Source organism: Theropithecus gelada, chromosome 20 (assembly GCF_003255815.1).
Source record: "Theropithecus gelada isolate Dixy chromosome 20, Tgel_1.0, whole genome shotgun sequence".
NCBI lineage: Eukaryota > Metazoa > Chordata > Mammalia > Primates > Cercopithecidae > Theropithecus > Theropithecus gelada.
Genome location: NC_037688.1, coordinates 19,525,910 through 19,548,543, shown reverse-complemented (window position 1 = coordinate 19,548,543; position 22,634 = coordinate 19,525,910). Strand labels below are relative to the sequence as shown.

The 22,634-nt window shown below is 34.0% G+C and overlaps 1 protein-coding gene across 1 annotated transcript in view; it reads left to right on the top strand.

Moving 5' to 3' along the window:
* Nucleotides 1-22,634, top strand: part of CDH8 (cadherin 8) — a 383,028-nt gene that overhangs the window by 356,623 nt on the left and 3,771 nt on the right. The window lies entirely within an intron of this gene.

Sequence of the window (22,634 nt, the reverse complement as noted above, 5' to 3'; positions counted from 1 at the left end):
AAATTTTTCTAATTAGCAATTGGTTGATAAGGTTATTAACAATAGAAAGGAATGTCAGGATTACCGTAAGAGGTTGTGGAGAGCAAAGTTTATCATGCAGATGAAGTCCCAAGGTAGCAGGCTTCAGAGAGAATAGATTGTAAAGGTTTCTTATCAGACTTAAGGTCTGTGTGGATGTTAAATGCTGGTTGACTTTTTCTTAATTCCAAAAGGGAGGAGGGTATGACGATGCATGTCTGACCCTTCCTTCCCATAATGGCCTGAACCAGTTGTTCAGGTTAATTTTGGAGTGCCCTGGCTAAGAGGAGGGGTCTATTCAGGTGGTTAGGGGGTTTGTAATTTTATTTTTTGTTTACAGTAGCAGAACATTTTATATGTTATTATTATATGCAAATGTAGACTGCAGCTGGGACTGGCTGGTATTAGAAGGAAAACAGATAGATGTACTTACATAGAGGCTAAAATTCCAGCCCAACTACATTTCCAAAGCAAATCACATTTTTTATTTTCCAAGATTGGGGGTTGTTGTGATTTATGCTTTCTACATAATTTTCTGATTATATAAAGTAGTAGCAAAACATAGGATCATCTTAAAGAAAACCCCAGTCCTAGTAGGGCCAGAGGACCTAGAATGGCAGACGTCTGAGCTGGGGACTTTTTAGGAAAAGCATGGTGTGAAGTAAATGGAGCCCATTTATATCAAATGAATTAAAGTTGGAGGTTGCCAATGAAAGAGTCTTTGAGTAACATGAAAGGAAAAGTACCAGCAGTATTTTATCTCCCTGACATAGGCCTTCAGTGACAGGTTACAGCTATATCAGCCATACAAGATTATGCTCTTTACCTTGATCCCTGTGTTTCCTGGGAAAGACGATGAAGAGATCAGAATCAGATACAATAGATACTGGAATGAAAGAGAAAATTGAGGAATGGAGAGAGAAGACAAAAACATACCCCACTTTTCCAGGCTATCTTCCAGACCTGAAGGAAAACCAAGCTTGTGGAAGGCAGATGTTTTAAATTTAACACATTGGAAGGTTTATAAAAAGCCATCTTTTTTGTGGTATAGTTGACTTACAATAAATCCTCTTTTCAAGTGCACAGTTCCAAAAGTTTGACAAATGTGTACACTTATGTCACTATTAACAATAATCAAGATGTAGAATATTTTTATCACACTACAAAGTTCTCTTATCTCTCTTTGCAGTCAATCCTTTGCACACATATGGTAGCAAGCCGTGAGGGAATTTTGGGGATGATGGAAATGTTCTACATCTTGATGAGTGTTTTTTATTTTTAGGATGATGTTGTCAATGAATACGGGCAATTTATGTGTTTCTTTCTAAGCTGTATGTTAAATGAAGGTTGAGAGTACAACCTTACTTGTTGCTGATGTTTTGGAAAAATATTCAGTCTTTTAACATTAAATGTAATATTAACTGAAGTTTTTGTGGTTGACCCTCAGTTGGTTGAGGAAATCCCCTTCTATTCATAGTTTGCTGAAAAATTTCATCATGAATGAGTCTTGAATTTTATCAAATTCATCTCTTGAAATTATCATGTATTTTTCTCCTTTATTCTGTTAATCTATTGATTAATTTTCAGAATTTGAAGAAAAAACAAACTTCTGTTCCTGTCAGAAGCACCACTAGGTAGTGTTACTATCATTTTTAGTGTGTCTTATTATTTAATTGACCTTTTCATTATTATGAGATGGCCCTCTTTATCACTAATATTCATCGTTCTAAGATTTATTTCATTTGATATTAATATAGCCACTTGAGCTTCCTTATGATATTAATAAAACACCCTAGCATTTTTATTACTAGAATTTTCTAGATGCATATTTATATATTTTTTCTTTTTTGCAATTTTACTTGTTAAACTTTCTTTGTCTTTATAACTTTCCAAGTAAAACATTGTGGTTTTTTTTGAGTGTGTGTGTGTGTGTGTGTGTGTGTGGTGTGTAGTTTGTATCTTACTGAGTTTTTAAATCTAGTCATGCAATGACTGCCTTTTTATTTGAGGACTTATTCTATTTATTTTTATGTAATATTTGACACTGTTAACTTTAAGTCTACAATTCATGTTTGCTGGTTCACTCTGTTTTTTTAATCTTGAACTGTTTTCTTCAGTATTAAATGGCTATTTTTGTGCTCAATTTTATGTCTTCTGTAAACTTATTAGCGATAGCTCTTTTATTATTATTAATATTGTCGCTAGTCTAAAGTTTATAATATTTGTCTTTAGCTTATCAAACTTTAACTTCAAGTAATATTATACTACTTCACACACAATGTAATAATGCATTTCTTACAATGTAATACTTTTTCTTCATAGACATCTTTATGCTCTCATCTCACATTTTATTTCTATACATTATAAAGTCATAATTCAGTTATTTTAATTTAATCAGTCAATATTTATTTGTTAAATTTCATAAATGATAACACTATTTTTAGTTAACCACATATTTACCAATTCTGGCACTTTTGGTTTTGTTGTCTAAATTCATGTTTCTAGCTAAAATAATTTGCCTTCAAGTTTAATACTTCCTTTAACCTATCATTCAGTGCAAACCTCTTGGTGACAAAACTTTTCATTTTATTTATTCTTTATTTATTTTCTGCCTCCTCTTTCTGGGACTCTGATTACGTGTATATCAGACCACTTGGTATTGTTTCACAGTTTTTTGTTTGTTTTTTGTTTTTTGCTTTCTGTTCATCTCTGTGTTTATGTTCAGATAGTTGCTATTGCAATGTCTTCAGATTCACAGATCTTTTCTTCTAAAGTTCTTTATTTGTTGATAAAGCAACCAACTAAAATTTCATTTCAGATATTGTTTTATTATTTACATAACATCCATGTGTTTTAAAAGTATATAATCTTCCATTTCTCTTATTGTTTTCCTTTTCTTTAAATACTTGAATGTACGTACAACAGTTCCTTTAAAGCTTTGGAGTATCTTATCATCACTGTCATTTCTATGTTGGTTTCTATTGACTGACTTTTCTCTTGATTTTAGATAACTTATTTTTGTTTCTTCACATGTCTTGTAATTTTGTCTGAGTTTTAGACACCACAGCTGTTAACGGTAAGATACCTGGATTTCATTATAGTTCTTATTGCGCATTGAGTTTGGTAGAAATGAATCGAATTTTACATCAGCTCTAATCTGTGTGAGGCTTTTTTTTTTTTTTTTTTTTTTTTGAGATGGAGTCTTGCACTGTCACCTGGGCTGGAGTGCAGTGGCATGATCTCGGCTCACTGTAACCTCTGCCTCCTGGGTTCAAGCTATTCTCCTGCCTCAGCCTCCCTAGTAGCTGGGATTACAGGTGCCTGCCACCACACTCAGCTAATTTTTGTATTTTTAGTAGAGACGGAGTTTCATCATGTTGGTCAGGCTGGTCTCGAACTCCTGAACTCATGATTCGCCCACCTTAGCCTCCCAAAGAGGCTTATTTTGAGCAACAGGGTTAGGGCAGATCTAGAGTAGTTATTCCCTAGAATTAGTTTATCCCTACTTTTATGGCGTATCTTTCTTGTTTCTCTACTGAATGACTTATGTATTAGATGAGGACTTTCTGCTTTACATAGTTAAACCTCAAGTGTTTCCAACCCTATGATAGTCATAGTAGTCATTCAGTATGTATTTCCATAGTTGATATTTTATCCCAGTGGTTGTTCTGGCCAGGTCTCTTGGGTTCTCATTCTATATGTGTGTAGCTTGGTAGTCAACCAAACATTCATGAACCTTATCATATTTCTCAAGATCTGTTTTCTGCAGAGTTTCCTCCACTCTGGTACTCACTTTTGCAAATTCCAGCAATTTCACCATTACCAACCCCCATCTCTGTATCTTCAGCTCAGCGAGGCTGTCATCCTCTGTTTGGGCTCTACTTGATTTGGGAGTTTTTAAAATACATTGAATTACACTTTTTAAATATTGAAATGTCTCTTGTCACTAAATCTCACTGAAAACGTGAGAATGTGCCTCAAATTTCTTCCATGGACAAGAAAGAACAAATCCAGTATGTGATTTCTTTCTTGGTAAGAACTGCATGCTTTATGCATGAGTTATACTTATTATATATGTTGGATAAAACATTAAGTACAATAACTAAACAAGAATAATGCAAGTCTAGAACCATGCATCATGGAATATCATGGAATTCGGAAGGGGAAATGCTGTATTTTCATTTTAGAAAAATCTGAATTCACAATTAAGCAAAGAAGAGTTGACTTATATCAGATTGTTTTAAAGAAAGAAGAAAGCTCTTTAATGATGAATGAAATGTATTCTGAAGTGACACGGATAAAATTTCCTAGAGGACACTAAATATTTATCTTACTAGTTGAAATATTCCAGTCAGTAGAGACAAATGCATGTAAAAATTCTGTGAGGAAGAAAAGGAGAGGCCTCAAGACAAAAATAAAAAGATAGAAATTTATCAAATGATATCAATGACCTTGGGCTAAAAGAGCTACACATTAAGATAAGAGAGGTAATTCTGTGCTATTTAACAGCACCTACTGTATACACAGTCTAATGCTGAATGCCTGAGATAGGAAGATGTAAACATCCAACCGCCAGTCTTTTCTTCTAGGAATCATTATCTCTGGAGAGTTTCAGAACTTGGTTTATAACTATAGCATTTTCCTAGTCGCTTTTGGCATTTCCTCAGGTGATGTAGAAAGATGTAAGTTCATGTGAGCTTGTCTATTATTAAGATAGTTTTAAATCAACATCTGTATTACCTAAAGCATTGACTGATGGATTTACACTGTGTTAGATACAACATTGGCTTGAAAACTGCTTTATATTGCATCTGAATACTATAATAACCTCATATTTCATTCTCAGAACTCTTCCTCAATATGAATCTTGAAGAACCTTACTTTTTTCTTAACATATATATTTTTAGTTATTTTACAATTTACTTTATATACCAACTATGAGGCTTCCAAATAAAAATTTATTGTAAAGTATGAAAGTGTGGAATCCAAACATTCTTAAAAGATTGTAGCCTTCTGCTTTATTTCAAAGCTAAGATAACTGATAATCTTGCATATAGTAATAATGACTACTATTAGTTTAAGTTTTATTGAATGTTTTACACATGAAAAACTCTGAAAGAACCCTTTACATGGAATAACAAATGTATTCCTCAAAGATTTTTTCATCTTTGGTTCCCTAATTAGAACACAGTCAGAATATCTGGTATTACCTTGGAAAAATTATTTTTAAATGCAACCAAATAGGTAATAAGATTGGCATGCAAATAAAAATGATTCCAGAGCCTGGGCACTATCTATTACAATATTCAAAAAGATTCTGAAATATGCATCATAAAGAAATTGCACCTAATATAAGCCATTCAATAATCAGAATTTTGAAAACTGACAAATTCCCTAAAATTCTCTAGATTTGTCAAGCATACTGTTATGATTCTAAAGTGTGAAGCATTTGATGGTAGACATCTTTATATCACTACCCAGTACCAGGAAATCCACACATCCACTGTCAACTAGGGATGTCAAGCTTAGAAAATCAAATATCATCTTGAGACTATTTTAAAAGACTGATTCAAAAAAATCCCTTTTATTTTAAAAGAAAGTATTAAAATGAAATCATGCATGACTTCAAAATGTATTTAAATTTATCTATAGTGTACAACAATAGGGAATTTTATCAGATTACACTTTCAATGAAAAGAGTTTGAATGAGTTTGATGTGATTTCTATTTCAATCATAAGGGTGACTTCCACAGGAATCTTTTTTTTTAATCATTTGTTTCTGCTCTCTCCATTTGTATTTTAACCTGTTCGTATGTGGGTGAATTTGAGGAAAAGCAAATCAGTTTGGCCTTTAATGTGAAGTCCTTCTTGTGTGATCAAACCGTACTATTTCCAATACTAGGAAGAATGTGGATTTTAAGATTCAAAAGCACATGCCATTCTCAGCAACCTGGGAGGAATGATAATGTGGCCACTGGTTGAATGATAATTTTATCTACATAACTGCCTTCCATTCTCTTGCCTTCACTGTGTATTCAGACTTCTGCCCAAAGATACATGTTTAGACAGGCTGTTTTAATATAACATATTAAACTTTAAAATGATTCAAGGACGAATACTGGACTTTAGCTCACTGTAGGATACCACATTTCCTTGCATCATTTCCTTTTTGTTTTTTTAGCAGCTATTTTACCACTAAACCAGGAAAGTAGGAATTATGCAGGAAAATTGCTATCAGCTGGTACCCTTCTGGACCACACAATCCAGAGCATAATAGCTTCCCCAGTGGAGCCTCTGATGGCTGGATCCAAGTCATTAACCACTGCTAACACCTAAGGGAAGAAATGGAATATGGTGAAAGGGCTATCAAGCCTCCCAGAAGAGCTTTACGCCAACAAAATTTGTTTGAAATGCAGATGCCCAGGGCCCATCCCCAGAAATTCTTATTTAGTTGATTTGGAGTAAAATCCAAGAATATGCATTATTAATATGCTCAGATATTTTTAACTGAATTACTGCAGGGTTTTTTTTTCACTTGGCATCAGTTTATGTGAATATATGCTCAGACGCAAGTGGTAATGGGGTTGAAATTTGGAATGTCAAGGTGGCTCAGATGCAATAGTTCCCCCTTATCCATAGTTTTGCTTTCTGAGGTTTCAGTTGCCTGCTTTCAACCTTGGTCTGCAAATAGTAAGTGGAAAATATCAGAAATAAACAATTCATAAGTTATAAATTGTGCACTGTTCTGAGAACAGTGAGAAAATCTCATGCAGCCTTGCTCTATCTTGCTGGGGAGGATGTGCAGCTGGTCCACACCTTTAGTCACCTAGTACCTATGTGGGTAATCAGATAAAAGAAAAAAAAAAACCGTAAATATCGGGTTCAATACTATCCATGGTTTCAGGTATCCCCTGGGGTCTTGGGATGGATATCCCAAAGATTAGAGAAGACTACTGTATATCAGAGGTTAGTATATATAGGTATTTATTTTTAACATTTTAATCAACAAATAATAATTCTATGTATTTATGGGGTATAATGTGATGTTTTGAACTGTGTATATATGTGTAGGGACTTAATTTTTTTAAATTAATGTAATAATAAGTTCAAGATCAGTGATGTATGTTTCTCTCATTGCATTCTATTTGTGTAGGGTTAGATACGCTCAGGACTTCTCAAGGTACTGTTTGTTATTTTGAATCTCTTGTTACACATTCACCCTCTCATATTCATTTATGCTTATTATGTATTTATTCAACAAACCAATCAGCACTATTATATCTACTTTACATTTACTTTATAATCCTAAAGTTTACTACATAAACTTTATATCCATTACATCTCTGAATTTGATATTACAAAATCCTCAGGTTCTTTGTTCCTGCTGCTTCTCTCCAAAAGGAAGCAGTAAATTTTCAGCTAACCATTGAAGAATGATAGGATTTTTCTACATTTGTGAGGAAGAAGTGAGTTTATTGGATGGAAGGGGAGATATGTACGAAATCATATAAAAACAAAGATAGTGCAAGAAATATAACCAAGAAAGAGATTGTCGGAGATGGGAAAAAATAGGCAATCAATATCACTAGTTCCATTATTGAATGATTGAATCTGAGGTATTGAACATCCAGGCACACTTGCTTAATAGGTAAGTGGAGGAGGCATAAGGCTGAAGTTTTAAAAAGAAATATAGCTTGGTACTTGAAATCAGAGAGCAAATCAGGTTCACACAGTTTGTAAAGAGGTTAGAGAAAAACACTAAGGAGAAAATGTTATAGAACAGAAAGATGGGAGGTGCAAAGAGATGACAGACTGCTGTTCTCTGTTTTGTCCCGGTAACAAACAAGCTTTTTCTTCTTGACTGAGCCACTCCTTTCTTAAGGCATTCTCTCATTTGTATCTGATGGTAGAAATTTAAATCGAGATACAAATGGCATAGTGGACCACTGTGTATGGGAGCAGAGACTAGAAAGGCAAGAATCACCACAAGAGGATAAACCATCAACTGACTGATATTTTGACTAGTTCGAGTCTGTTTTCTCTAAGTTTCTTGAAATGTGTAATCATTTTCCTCACTTGCCTAGCTATCTATCTGTTCCTTCATCAAGGATGAATTGAAATCTTACCATTGAGATTTCTTTATAGTGACACATAGAACAGATTCTAGTATGCACGTACTAAAAAGGCAAACTTTCTGCATCCAAAGATCTTACAGTTGGTGAAACAGAAAAGCAACACACCCCACTGTATTGCAGCATACTGGGTGGGAGGTGTGTTGAGGAAGACTTCCCTCTGCCAGTGACGTCTTATAGATAGCGGACGCTGAATAACTGAAGGTGGAATTAATTAAATGTGTCAAAGTAGACTTGAAATAATTTAAGATGGAGGTATAGTCGATGGCAAGGAAAATTGGATTTGTACTATGTTTGGTGGCTTGCCTGATGAAACACGTTATGTCTTATTTTTGTATGTGTGAATGCAAAATCTTCAGGGAGATCATGAGATTCAACAAAGTGATTATGTTCAGGGATATTTGACCTACAAATCAAAACAAGTTATTTAGAAAACACACTACCTTTGGTACTAAGTTTCTTTCATATCTTCAGCTCTCTATTCACAACATTAAAGATTTCAATATCTTGAAAACACTGTGTGCTTCACTTAAACTAGTGCTTTAAAACAATTTTACTCTTTGGCCCAACTACTCTTTATATCAAATGTGTTAATGAGCACACATTTATAAGCTCAAGTACAAAATGAATTAATCTCTGTTTTTTTCCAGTTTCTCAAATAGTTAGAGGCATGTATTCAATTCATAGAGATATGGTAGGGAATTTGCTCTTCTGATCATCCAAGCTTTCTAATGTCTGGATATTTACCTGCTATTAGATTGTTTTCTGAAAGTGTCACAAGAAATTTCACGAAAGGCCTTGGTGTGTGTTTGTTTGTTTGTTGTTTTTCCTAAGTGGTTTATGTGCTGACAAAATGCATCTTTTACCCTCTTCATAAATCCAAATAGATAAAATATTCTTTCCAGATCTATTGATATTTATAAAAGCTTTAAACTTTTCATTCAAACACAAGAGAAATTGTTTATTGGAATAGTTTTCTCTCTAGTGGGTTAGTTAATGCAATATTCCTCAGATAAAATGAAAGTAATACTAGTCTTCATCCCTCATTCCCCAGTGCCTGGAGTGGAATAAACTTGCCTTTCCTCTGAGCATTAAGGGATCTACAAAAGGTGCATGGGCTTTTTGAGTAAGAGCAAGCATGCTAATTAAGAGCAGAGGAAAAATCATCAAACACACCAGACCTTGGGCACTGTGATTGAATCTAGCATGGAACTTGGATTCTGTGATACTTGCATTCCTCTCTCATACCAAAAATGATAACTTTTTCATAATTAATTCATGGTTATGCTCTGCTCTGCTCTGCTGTGTTATGGTATGCTTTGCTCTGTTACCTTGAGGCTCAAAGTATGGAATTCAGATCTATAGAGTATAGTATTGGATAGCTTTTTAATCAAATACTATGCTCTCGTCCACCAGTGACCTTGTCCACTTCACTTTTTGTTGTCTCTGATAAAGGTGTCATAACATGGAAAAACTTTCCTCTATGTGCTTTTTTCTCTTATCCTTGAGCTTTAATAAAAACATCTTAAAGTCTATGTTCCCTTGTTTTTTGAGGTAATTTTAGTTAAGGTGACAAAGGCAGAATGTAGAAAACACGCTGAACTATGTTGTAATTTTTAGCCTTCAGCTGAGAAATCTTGAGCAATTCATTTTATCTTTCAAAAACTCTGTTCCTCATAAGTAAAATGGGAATAAGAATGCCTTGCTCTGACTCAGTAAATCATAAATATGTGTAATCAGATTTTCTTATTGCATTTATTTTCTAGGGATGCCATAAGAAATAATCCCACACTGGAAAGTGTAAAACAACAGATGCTTATTCTCTCAGAGTTTCTGGAGGCTGGAAATCTGAAATCAAGGTGTGGGCAGGGTCATGTTCTCCTCAAAAACTCTAGAGGAGAATCCATTCTTTGTCTCTCCCAGCTTCTGTTGGCTATAGTCATTCCTTGGCTGTGGCCACACCATGCCAGTCTCTGCCTCAGTTGACACATTGCCTCTTCCTCATCACTGCATCAAATTACCCTCTGCCTCACTCTTAGGAGGGCAAATGTTGTTGGATTTAGGATGCACTGGGTAATTCCAGATGAACTGCTCACCTTAAAATTTTTAACTTACTTCCATGCAAGGACCCTTTTCCAAGTAAGGTGACATTCACAGAATCCAAGGATTAGAATTTAGATGTGTTATTCAAACCACTACACTAATGTTCTACCACCTACCATAATATACACAGAAACAGCATCAAAAAGCAAAAGGATGGAGATAGTAAGCATTATCTTTCACGAACATAATTCCACTACACACTATCTTCATGTGATCTAAATTAATCTTTTATAGAAACACTTTAAATTTTAAAGGAGTACATTTAGCTTCTTAAAAAACTTTACAAGCTGCTTAAGTTTCATAGATTACTTGATGACTGCTGGGTTTTGTAAAGTGAATAGCACAGCCTACTCTCTGTCCATTTTCATTCCAAAATGACAACGATGCAGATATTTACAGAACTTTACTGCTAGATGGTTACAGTGCAGAAAGAGGCTGCAAAGTGATTTTCTGTGTTAAAATGTTCTAATTCATTTTGTGTATAATTGTAAATTGTTGACTAAACATTCAGTTTGGTGTTAGTCTAGGAACTTCCATGAGAATCCACCATGATGTTGATTTTTTCCCCAAAGTCAAAGTGGACTTTGCTCCAATATTTTATGGCTAGATAGACCATATTATTAATTATTAGAATATTTGGTAATGAGTCAACATTTAAAAAAATTGATATTATTGACATCAGGTGGCATGACAGAAAATCTAATGAGAAAATGGAAAGCAGTCACAAATAAGCCAACGATCTAATTAGGTGGCTCAGATATCCAGTTGCTTGTGGCAGATTTAGTATGTTGGTACACTTTCAATTAATTATATAGGAAATTGTAATGGTACTGAAGGAGACTGGCTTCACAAAAACTTAGCTTTTATTAATTCATTACACTGTGACTATTTCCAACAAGACTCAGTATTTAGAATAGAAAGACATAAATGAAGTGTGGATATTATAATATTTGTTCATATTCCTAAATATTGGATACTACTGTATATATATTACTCTAATATGCTGAAAATTTCTGGATTTGGTATTTTTATTGTTTTGCTGGGTTTTTATAAATAAACAGCAGATACAACACAGTGATAAGAACTTAATTAAATCTCTTGTCCATACCTACTAAACACAGTGACATTTTTTTCTTTGTTTTGACCTTCTTACCGTTTTTATTTCATTTGACTTAACAAGAAAATTTGAAATAAATTTGCAAGTCAAATATCAGGCGACATTTCTCAACAAGGCACAATATCTACTGATCTTCTCTTCATCTGTTTATTTTGCCATAAATATTTGCCTGACAAGTGCCTTCATTAACTCTGCCTCCTTTTTCTTTTTGTTTGCATCTAAAAGGACAACCATAAGTCATAGCTCAGTAATTTTAAATACATAGGATCTGGACCAACGTAACATTTCCATATCAGGGCAACAGATGAAGTACGCTAAAAGAAAAAGAGAATTTGGATTTGCCTGTTTTATTTTATCTAAACAATAAACAATGTGGAAAGAACTTGAGATATTTAAATACTAACAGTAATAATAATGGCCAATCCTGTTTTATTAAAAATACAAAGAAAATAGAGTATTTCCCTCTTTTATCTGCAGGGGATATGTTCCAAATCCAGATTGGACACTTGAAACCACAGATAATATCAAACCATATATATATATACACACACACACACACACACACACACACACACATACAGTATGTTCTATGTTTTTTCAACCTGAATGAAAATGATTGCCTAGTGACTAAAGGGCAGGGAGTATATACAGCATGGATGTGCCGGAAAAAAAGGATAATTTAAATCCCAAGTGGGACTGAGAGGGACAGAGAAAGATTTCATCATGCTACTGAGAATGGTGCACAATTTAAAATTTATGAATTGTTTATTTATGGCATTTTCCATTTCATAGTTTCAGACTGTGGCTGACCTTGAGTAACTGAAACAATGGAAAACGAAACTGTGATAAGGGAGGACTACTGTAATTGAAAGAAATAAAAGAAAGGAAAGAGGCAAGGAAGGAAGGCAGGAAGGAAGGAAGGAAGGAAGGAAGGAAGGAAGGAAGGAAAGAAATTCAGACTGTGGGATAAATTACACAGATAAAATTGAGGAGTTATCCAGATAGGCACAGTCTATCTTTTTTTTTTTTTTTTTGTCTTTAAGTTCTGGGGTACATGTGCAGAACGTTCAGGTTTGTTGCATAGGTATACGTGTGCCATGGTAGTTCGCTGCACCCATCAACCCATCTTCTAGGTTTTAAGCCCTGTATGTATTAGGTATTCGTCCTAATGCTCTCCCTCCTCTTGCCGCCCACCCCCTGACAGGCCCTGGTGTGTGATGTTCCCCTGCCTGTGTCCATGTGTTCTCATTGTTCAAATCCCCCTTATAAGTGAGAACATGTGGTGTTTGGTTTTCTGTTCCTGTGTTAGTTTGCTCAGAAACTCATTCTTTTTTATGAACTCATTCTTTTTTATGGCTGCATAGTATTCCATGGAGTATATGTGCCACATTTTCTTTAAATAGACTTTTTAATTTTTAATGGACTATACATGTGGGGTATGCAAGGTAGTTTTCATTCTGAGGGCTCTTCTCTTTGCTTTTAGGTGGCTGAGCCCACATGAGCTCTTCTTTGTGTGCCCACAGAGAGAAACATCTAGCACAAGGTCTTTAGTGTCTCTTCTTATAAGGACATTATTCTTCTTGGATTAGAGCCTTTACCATTATGACATTATTTAACCTTAATTACTTCTGTAGAGGCCCCATCTCCAAATGCAGGCACACTGAGGGTCATAGCTTCAACAGAAGAATTATTTACGTATTCAGTCCGTAACAAACACTTCCTTGTTTGCTACAGGAAAAATGATATGTTATAAGGATATTCACGTTGTATGAAAGAATATCCCTTGATTTCCATCTCCAAATGCTTCAAGGACAAAATATCGATAATCAAAGAAGAAATTTCTCCTCAACTAACTATAGGAGATAATTGTTCAATCCGTGCGCCCCTCTCTGAATATACAACTAACATATCCAATTTCAGTTCAGTAAAATAGAATTCTGGTATGCACTTCTTTAACATGATGGTGTTTTCAATATTTTAATAAAAGTTTGATTTTTTTCCCTCTCTAAGGCCTCTTTTTAGCTGAACCTAAGCATCTTCAGTTTATTGCTCATGTTTCATGATATGAGTCATGCCCAGAGAAAGGCTCGGAAATCATCAATATTTCTCTTAAATTTTCATGCGCAACCCCAGGATATATATGCTTTCCAATAGCCTGAAATTGAACTCTCCCTCTCTCTGATTTATTTTAAACCACATATAAGCCTTTACAACAAATAACATGAAGGGAAATAAATTTAAGCCCACCAAATATAGTTTATTACTTACTCATTTATTTAATCAGCAAGTATTTGCTGAAAACCCATTATGCATCTGCAATAGGTTATTTGTTACTTGGAAGCTTCTGAGTTTATTTCTGTACCTCTAATATCTATCTTATCGCCATTACTCTATCATTTCTTTGTAATAGTGTTTTGATAAAAATATAAAGAGTTTTGTAAGATCATGTAACTCATTTATCTGGAGATATTGGGGACAATTTGTGAAGGAAATTATACAGAAAGAAGTGATATTTGAGCATCGATATAAAGAACACATACATCTTCACAATTCAAATTATGGCTAAGGAGCGGTAGAGAGATTATCAAGCAGAACGAAGAGCAAATATGAAAGCCCTGAAGAGGGAAGATGTTTGACTTAGAAAAGGCTAGGATGTCTGGAACATATAGAGAAAGGAGAGTGGCAGCACATGAAGCTGGAGAATTAGACGGGCTAAACCATGCAGACCTTGGGGGAAGAAACTAAAATCTCTAATGTGTAATCAAGTGCAGAAATTCTAAATGTACTCTCTCTCTCTTTCTCGTTTCCCCCCTGCCAACACACACACACACACACACACACACACACACACATATATAGATAGATCGTTATACATGTTTATTATTGAGAGTCTATATTGCATTCCATTTCTATTTGATATGTTTTTCCAGAATAATGTACTTACTCAATTTTGTTTTTGTTTGGTAACAGACATTCTTACAAGATTAGATAGATGGATAGGTAGGTAGTTAGGTATATAGACAGACAGATAGATAGATATTCATTGCTGTCTCATTTTCTAACTTTTAAAAATGTTTCTCAGTGCTTATGAATCCGTTAGCTGTTCAGTTCCTTAAAACTAAAACCATTCCAAATAGAAGTGGGTAAAACGATGGTACCAATGTTATGAGAATTCCTGCTCTATGTCAAGTCCTGTGCTACAGACTGGGAGTGGAACTGTGACTAAGGCAAGTCTGCCTCAAGGGGCTTATATTTTAATGAAATAAAACATATACATTTTATTTAACAGTATCTGTTTTTTCCTAAAATTTCACAAGAGTAATGCATCAACATTGTAAGGGATTAATTGTAAGATGACTGCCGTTAGCATGGTCTCATAACATTCAGTAAAAACCTAACAAATTACTTGAAAAACAAAATTACATAAAACTAAGAATAAAACTAAATATTTTTTATCATAATCAATCTGTTGTCAGAATCTGAATAAAAGTTCATATATATTTATGTAACTGTACTCTGCCACCTGAAACTAAGCAAACCTGTGTCCTTGAAAAGAGTTCTTGTTCATTTGGTCTCTTCTTTACTATTTACTTGGCACATACCTTGTATTTCTCAGCCAAGGAGAAGGAAACTCAATTCTACTACCACTTTAGGAATATTGTCATTGGAGGCATGCCTGGTGCTCTTAGCTCACTTTAAGTCCCCGTGAAGATCTTTTGTACAACAGTCAGTCATAAACAACTGGGTATGGAGAATAGGGAAACTCCTGGAAATGGAGTTTTTCTTTTTTCTTGGTATAATATTCATCTGTAAAGCATTCCAAAAGAATGAGGAAACAGGAAAATCTCTAACTGGGAGAAATAATGGGGACTATGAGTACATTTGCTTATTGGTATACAGTGGGGATTGGTTCCTGTGGATATCAAAATCCGCGGGTGCACAAAGTCTCTGATATAAAATGGCATAGGATTTACACATACTCTATGTACATCCTCCCATATACTTATCATCATCTCTAGATTACTTATAATACCTAATGCAATGTAGATACTATATATAGATATATTTTATTGTGTTTTTAATTTGTATTATTTTAATTACTATATTGTTATTGTTTATATTTTTAAGTATTTTCTATCTGCTGTTGGTTGAATCCACAGATGTGGAAACCATGGATACAGAAAGCTGACTGTATTTGAATACACCTATTGAGAATGTCAGAGAGCCAGGTGATAATGTGATGGTATGTTTCTATCTCAGTGTAAGACAACTGTAGTAGACGGGACATCAACCTATCTGGTTGGATATTAGTTCATCCTAGAGAATTGCAATTGATACTAATCTGCCCATTTTTAAAATTGATCTTGTCAGCATATCCTTCTATCTTTTGGAAACTGTTGTTTTACCCTCAACTTCAAGTGTCTTTTTTTTTTAATAATGTAGTATGTAACTATGGATTCAGTTATACTACATAATGTAGTACGTAACTATGGATTCAGTTATACTACATAATGTAGTATGTAACTATGGATCATTTCCTCTCTTTTTTCATATATTTTTTTACTTCTAGAAAAATTTCTCCCTTTTATCTAACATCTCATTATTAGGACATACTCTTCTGTTTACTGTGCTCAAAAAGATAAAATAAATGCAATAGAAGCAATAAGCAGGAGCAGAAGCTATAAGGGGAGAGAGCAGGCTAAGATTTAGAGACAAGAAGATGATACACAATGGAAACATGAAAGACTGAGAAGAAGGTTGTTGAATAATGTAGGAGTAAAACTGAAGCCAAGTTTAGAGGTTGTGAACAGCCAAGATACTATCACTTATATGACTCTTCTTTCCTTTTACACTAATGGACAGCAAATAAAACAAACAAACAAACAAAAAAAACTAAAGTAAAACTAAAGTAAAAAACAAAAAAAAGAGTGCATGTAAACAGATAAACAATTAAAAAATCTTCCAATAAACACCATTGATTATCTTACCAATTGTTGAAAGTCAAAAGGCTTTTTCTTTTTTAAAAAAATCACAAAGGTGCCCACTGTAACTTCTTCTACTCAAAATTGTACTAGAAGTTCTCATTAGTGTACTAAGATTTAAAAAAAATGAAAACAGTAATACTTGAAAAGGAATGAATAAAATCCTTTATTTGCAGAGAATGTGTGACTATATAGAAATACCCCCAATATTATCAGATATATTTTTCTATTCCCTATTTTACTAATTTGCTTTTTAAACTTTTACCATTTCTTTTCTTCTGATTGCTTTAGGCTTATTTTGCTCTTCCTTTTATATGGCCGATAGTAAAAAATTAGCCTATTGATTTGAGAGCTTTCTGCTCTTTTAATACAGACACTTAAAGCTACGAATTTCCCTCTAAGGACTCCCTTAGTTGCAACCCACACATTTTGATTTCATAGTATCTTTATTTACATTTGTTTCATAAATTTTTTAAAATTTCCATTTTGCTTTCTTCTTTGATCTATTGGCTATTTCAGAGTGCATTATTTAATTTCTACGTATCTATGAGTTTCCCAAATTTCTTCCTATTATTGGTTTGTAACTTCATTCCATTGTGGTCAGACAACCTACTTTGGATTGGTTCTATCATTCTATCATGTATTGAGGTTTGTTTTATGACCTGGCATATAGTTCACAGTGCAGAATGTTCCAAGTTCACTTGAGAAGAATATTTATTATACAGTTGTTGAGTGTTCCACAGCGTTAGGTATAGTTTATATTGTTTTTCAAGTCTTCTACCTTCTACCTTGATTTCTGCCTCAATGTTTTATTAATTATTGAAAGTGAGGTATTAAAGTATGCCACTACTACTTTTTAATTTCTAGGTATTTTATGCTCAAAAAATAGATATTTTATGCTGAAAAACATAATTGTTTTATACAATTGCTTTGTAGAACAGTTAAGACAAAAAAGAAGAAAAACTATGCATTTATACTGTCTTTTATAAGTAGATAATTATTGTCACTGATACTCTGTTTATTTTTAATGTGGATTTGAGTCACCATCTGGGGTCATTTGCTTTCAGTTTGAAGAAAACTTCCTTTAGTATTTCTTAGTAAGCATGCCTGCTGGTGACAAATTCTCTCATTTTTTTTTTGTACATCTGAGAATATCTTTATTTCATATACATATTTATTTTGAAAGATAGCTCTGCTGAATATGATTGCTGGTTGACAATTTTTTTCCTTGAGCATTTTGAATATGTTATCCCACGTCCGTCTGGCCTTCATTGTTTCTATGAAATTTTAGCTGTTAAGTGATGAGTCAATTTTCTCTTGTTTTTAACATGTTCTACTTGGTTTTGGCTTTCCGTGTTTTCACTATGATATGTCTATTTATGAATATCTTTGTGTTTATGTTCTTGGAGTTCCTTGAGCTTTCTGGATGTATAGACTTTTTTTTTTTTTTAATTCAGGTTTTCAATGATATTTTTTTCTGTTTCTTTCTCCTTCTCCTCCCTTAGTACACTCATTACATATTTGTTGGTGCACTTAATGGTGTTATACATTTTTTGAGACTCTGCTTTATTCTTTTTTTCTTTCTCTTCTTTAGTTTGTGTATTCCTTATTGTTCTATCTTTGAGTTCACTTATCATTTCTTTTGCCAATTCAAGTCTACTGTTTTCGTCACTCTAGTTAATGCTTTATTGTTCCTCTCATGGGCTTTTTCTTTTTGCCAGCTGTTTTCCCCCATGGGTCGTATTTTCTTCATTCTTTGTATGTTTCATAATCTTCTGTTGGAAATTAGGCATTTTAGATAATATAGCAAAACTGGGTACTATCTTCTGAAGGCTTATTTTATTCTCTTGTTTGTTTAATGACTGGCTGGATAGTTTTAGTGAAGTCTATTTCCCCCCTGTAGTATTAAATCTCTGATGTTTCACCTCAGGGAATCTCAACCATGGGTGTGTCCACAGTCACCTTAGAATTACAATTGTTTGGGCAGGGCTCTCCTTGATTGCCTTTTCCCCTGACCACGTCTAGCTGTTGAACTCCACTAATTACCAACAGGATTTCTGTATTGTTTGTAAGGCTGCCTTGGAACCTAAATTGCTCTAAGGACCAATCCATTCAAATTTGATCTCCTTTGAAAGAGTAGTTTCCTAGGTCAGACTTTCAGATTCGTTCTGACCCAGGCTCCCGAGGCTACCTCTTTCCAAGATTTCCTGCTTTTCACTCCCCTGGGCAAAATCCTGAGCTATTGGCTCTGGAGCTGGTGTGAAGATTATGGCATGTTTCTCTGAGGAACAGCTATACCTTAGGACAGAGCATATGATGCCGAGGGAAAAATAGCCTCAAGATTTTTTGGCTTGCCTCGCCCAGTGAACAGTGGGCTAGGGAAAGGACTATTGAGGCTCCATATTCTCAGTGGCACAGTGCCCAGCCAGAGCCTCTCTCCCATGAGTGGGGACCAGGAGGAAGAAGAGAGTCCCTGCCTCTTAACCACACTGACTTAGAACTTAGCTTGAACAGTAAGTAACTAGGAACAGAATGAGAATGTCTGACATCACACCTTTCCCCCAGAAAATAGTCCTCCAACTGCTCGCTGCAGGGAGAAGGACCCCTGTATTCTTGACTAAACTAGTTTGGAGTAAAGTTTCTACCTCACTGAGCTGAGACAAGGAAGGATGGGAGTGGGTTCTTGTTCATGCACTCTCAGAGTCTTACCATTCTTACCAAGCTCTAGTCGATTTTCTTAAATAAATGTTTCTTTATTTGCTGCTTGCCTCCAGATCCATTTCCAGAATCTTTAAACGTTTTTCCATTTATAATTTTCACCAGTTTCACTGGAAAGCACATCTGTGAAGCTCCTTTTGCTATCATGCTGAAATGGAATTCTCTGATAAGATACGCTTTCATAAATAAAAAGAAAGTCTTAGAAGATTGCTGAAGCTAAAATCAATGTATAAGGCAGTTAAATTATCAGCAGCAGTGAGTTGAAAATATATTTTTAAAAAGGTAACTAAATTGTAAACAGGTTTACTATCACAAGAAACTATATACGGCAGCAAAAATAAATCTAACAAAAAGATGTGGACATTTTTGTAGGCTAAAAACATTTTATTGACATGTATTAAAGAACATACATAAATCACTCTTAATGTAAAAAACTGATGATAAAGATGTAATTATTTCAAAATTGGTTAATATTTAAATATAACTTCTACCAAATTTCTTATAGGAATTTTTATAAAACTTATAATCTGATTCTATATTTTTCAGAGAAGAGCAAATGAACAATAATAGCCAAAATATCCTTAAAGAACACGGTATGAGAAAATGCTGTAACCAATATCAAGATTTATGATAAAGTTTTCATTCATAAGAAACAGGGTATTCATTCAGGGTTAGAGAACCAGATTATTGAAACAGAAGAGAGATCTCTTAAAAGAATGAGGATGCATAAAAATTTCATTTGTGAGAAAATGAGCTTTGACGATCAGTAGGTAAGTGACAAGTTACTCCATAATTAACATTGAGAAACTCAATTTTAGTATAGAAAACAATCAAATTAATACAACAACCTAAAACTAATTGCATATAATTAAGAAATTTTAAATAAAAATTTTTCAAATAAGGCTTGAAAACACTAATTATAAAAGATTAATAAAATAAACTATATTAAAATAAAAAATTTTAATGAAATGAAAAGGCATGTGTTAAAGAAGTTAGAGAGTGTTAAAGAAGAAAACACAACTTTGTAGAAGATATTTACTACATTTAGGATTTTAAAAATTATTCCAAAATCATTAATTTGAGCTTTGTGAAACTGCTAATATTCTATGGTTTTTGATGTGTAAAATAATGGTGATTTCATTTAGCCTAATGAAAGAACTCAAGTAAATTGAAAACAAATACAAATACCAATGCAAAAATAGGAAAAAAAAAAAAGATGAGTAGGTAAAAAAGGAATTGATGTTGCCTGGAACTGGCAGGTAAAATTTAGCAAGAATAACTCATAGACTTTCTTTACTCAGTCAACAATTTTCTGTGGAAAGGAGAGCAAGGTAGGCAAATTCCAGGATTAGTAAAAAAATATATATGTAAGTATGAATTTAGTGTTAGACCCACCAATGCTTTTCTTAGTAGTAAAGGAGATAGCTTTGTTCTGCAGTAAGCAAATTCCTGCTACAGTTTCTAAATTATTATAATAGTCTGTTATAAAAGGAGAATATGGAAAGATTGTTTCTCATAGAAATAATGTCAACCACAAAAAGACAATAGCCTCACTTCAGTTTTATTAACTGTCTCTTGAAGAACAAATTCTATCTTTTGTTTTGAACTATCATGTATAAAACCATCCAGAAATATTCTTTGTACTAATTAGTTGTACTCATACTTGTCATATACTTTCTGAAAATATAACACAACTATATATTCTATATCTGTTTTGAGATAATGTTCCTTGCTTGTAGCTTACTGGTATTTCTGTCTAGGTCATGACAATAAAGATTACTGTATCATTTGGTATATAACTGCTTAACTACATTAGAAATCTCTTTTTCTAAGTATATTCAAATAACTATATGATGATGTGCAACCAAAAGAAATTCAAAAAATAATTGTTAAATCAGAGTGCTTTTTCTATTTGACTGCTTATTCGAAAAGCATTATAGGCCTGTTTATACCTTAAACAAAGCAAAATTAAATATAACTATACATCTATTTTGGGGAATGGCTATCAGTTTTTGGAAATCCTAGTATAGTGCTGTATGGTAGAGTAGTTTTATAAAACTTATTTGAAGTCATCTGAATGGAATATCTCACTTAGTTGAGTATTTTGGAAACCAATAGGATACTGATGCTCAGAAATTGGATGGCAATGGTTTGGAATCATTACTATTATATGCAATGATTAGGTAGCCCAGTGTTCTGGGGTCTCTAATTTGCCAATATTTGAAAAAAACAAAAAAACAAAAAACCACACAACCCAAATAATTATTTTGCCCAAATAACACTATGCACAGTAACCAAACTTGTGTTTGTTTGCTTTTGGCTGTAATATCACTGAGAGTTAATCAACATTTGCATTTTGAGTAAACGTATATCTTTCAGTAATCAACATGAGAAAGCAGATTAACAAATTATTATATATGATGTGACTGCAATTTATGAGATGAGGATGAATGACAACCAAATATTTCAACTTGGGGGTGAAAGTTTGAGAACTGTGTGTCTAACTTGGGAGCAGCCACTTCTCACTGACCAGTTTTACTTTGAACTGAAGTATATTCTTAAGTATTGCTTAACTGTTGCTCCAGACAACCAGTGTATATCTCCATATAATTAACTGACACCTGCAAAATGGAGCACAAGCTTTTATGACTTCTCATTTTGTTCTTATTATGTAACCACTATAGGTCTTCTCTACAGAATTTTAATGTATGTCGCATAGCTCCTCTGGGTAGTAAATAGGGCTTTTGCTGTATCTTAATGTGAATGCTCTAGGTCATGAGTGACTCTCTTTTTAGGTACCTGTGGGGAATCAGCAAAGTGCATTGTTTTGCAACCGTATTGTTATACAGTCCAACTTTTAATACAGAGCTTCTCAAACTTGTGTTTCAAATATGATGACATTTTATCCAATCAAATTTGCTTAACCTATTATCATTCTAAATAAATAATTTATTTTATTATCAGGCTAAATAAAGAAAATCAAACTTATGTATGGTATACAGAGACGAGATAATATATGTCTTCGGAAGGGACACTTACAGATTATTTTTGTAGAAGAAATGTTTTGCATTTTTAAGGTGATGATGGTAAAACTCCCTTGGTCCATCCGGGGTCCCATTCATTCAACCTGTTACGGTTGTCCTGGTCCATGCTGATTGAAAAAGTGCAGGTTGGGCGCGGTGGCTCACGCCTGTAATACCAACACTTTGGGAGGCCGAGGCGGGCGGATCACGAGGTCAGGAGATCTAGAACATCCTGGCTAACACAGTGAAACCCCATCACTCCTAAAAATACAAAAAATTAGCCGGGCGTGGTGGCGGGCGCCTGTAGTGCCAGCTGCTCGGGAGACTGAGGCAGGAGAATGGTGTGAACCCGGGAGGCGGAGCTTGTAGTGAGCTGCGATCGTGCCTCCGTCTCAAATAAAATAAAATTAAATAAAATAAAATAAAATAAAATTAAATTAAATTAAAAAATGAGCGGAGACGAGTCGGGGAGAAAGCCTGAGCAGTCCACTGAAGTTGGGATTGTCTTGAGGTTTGCAAAGGGTTCATGAACTAGAAAAAA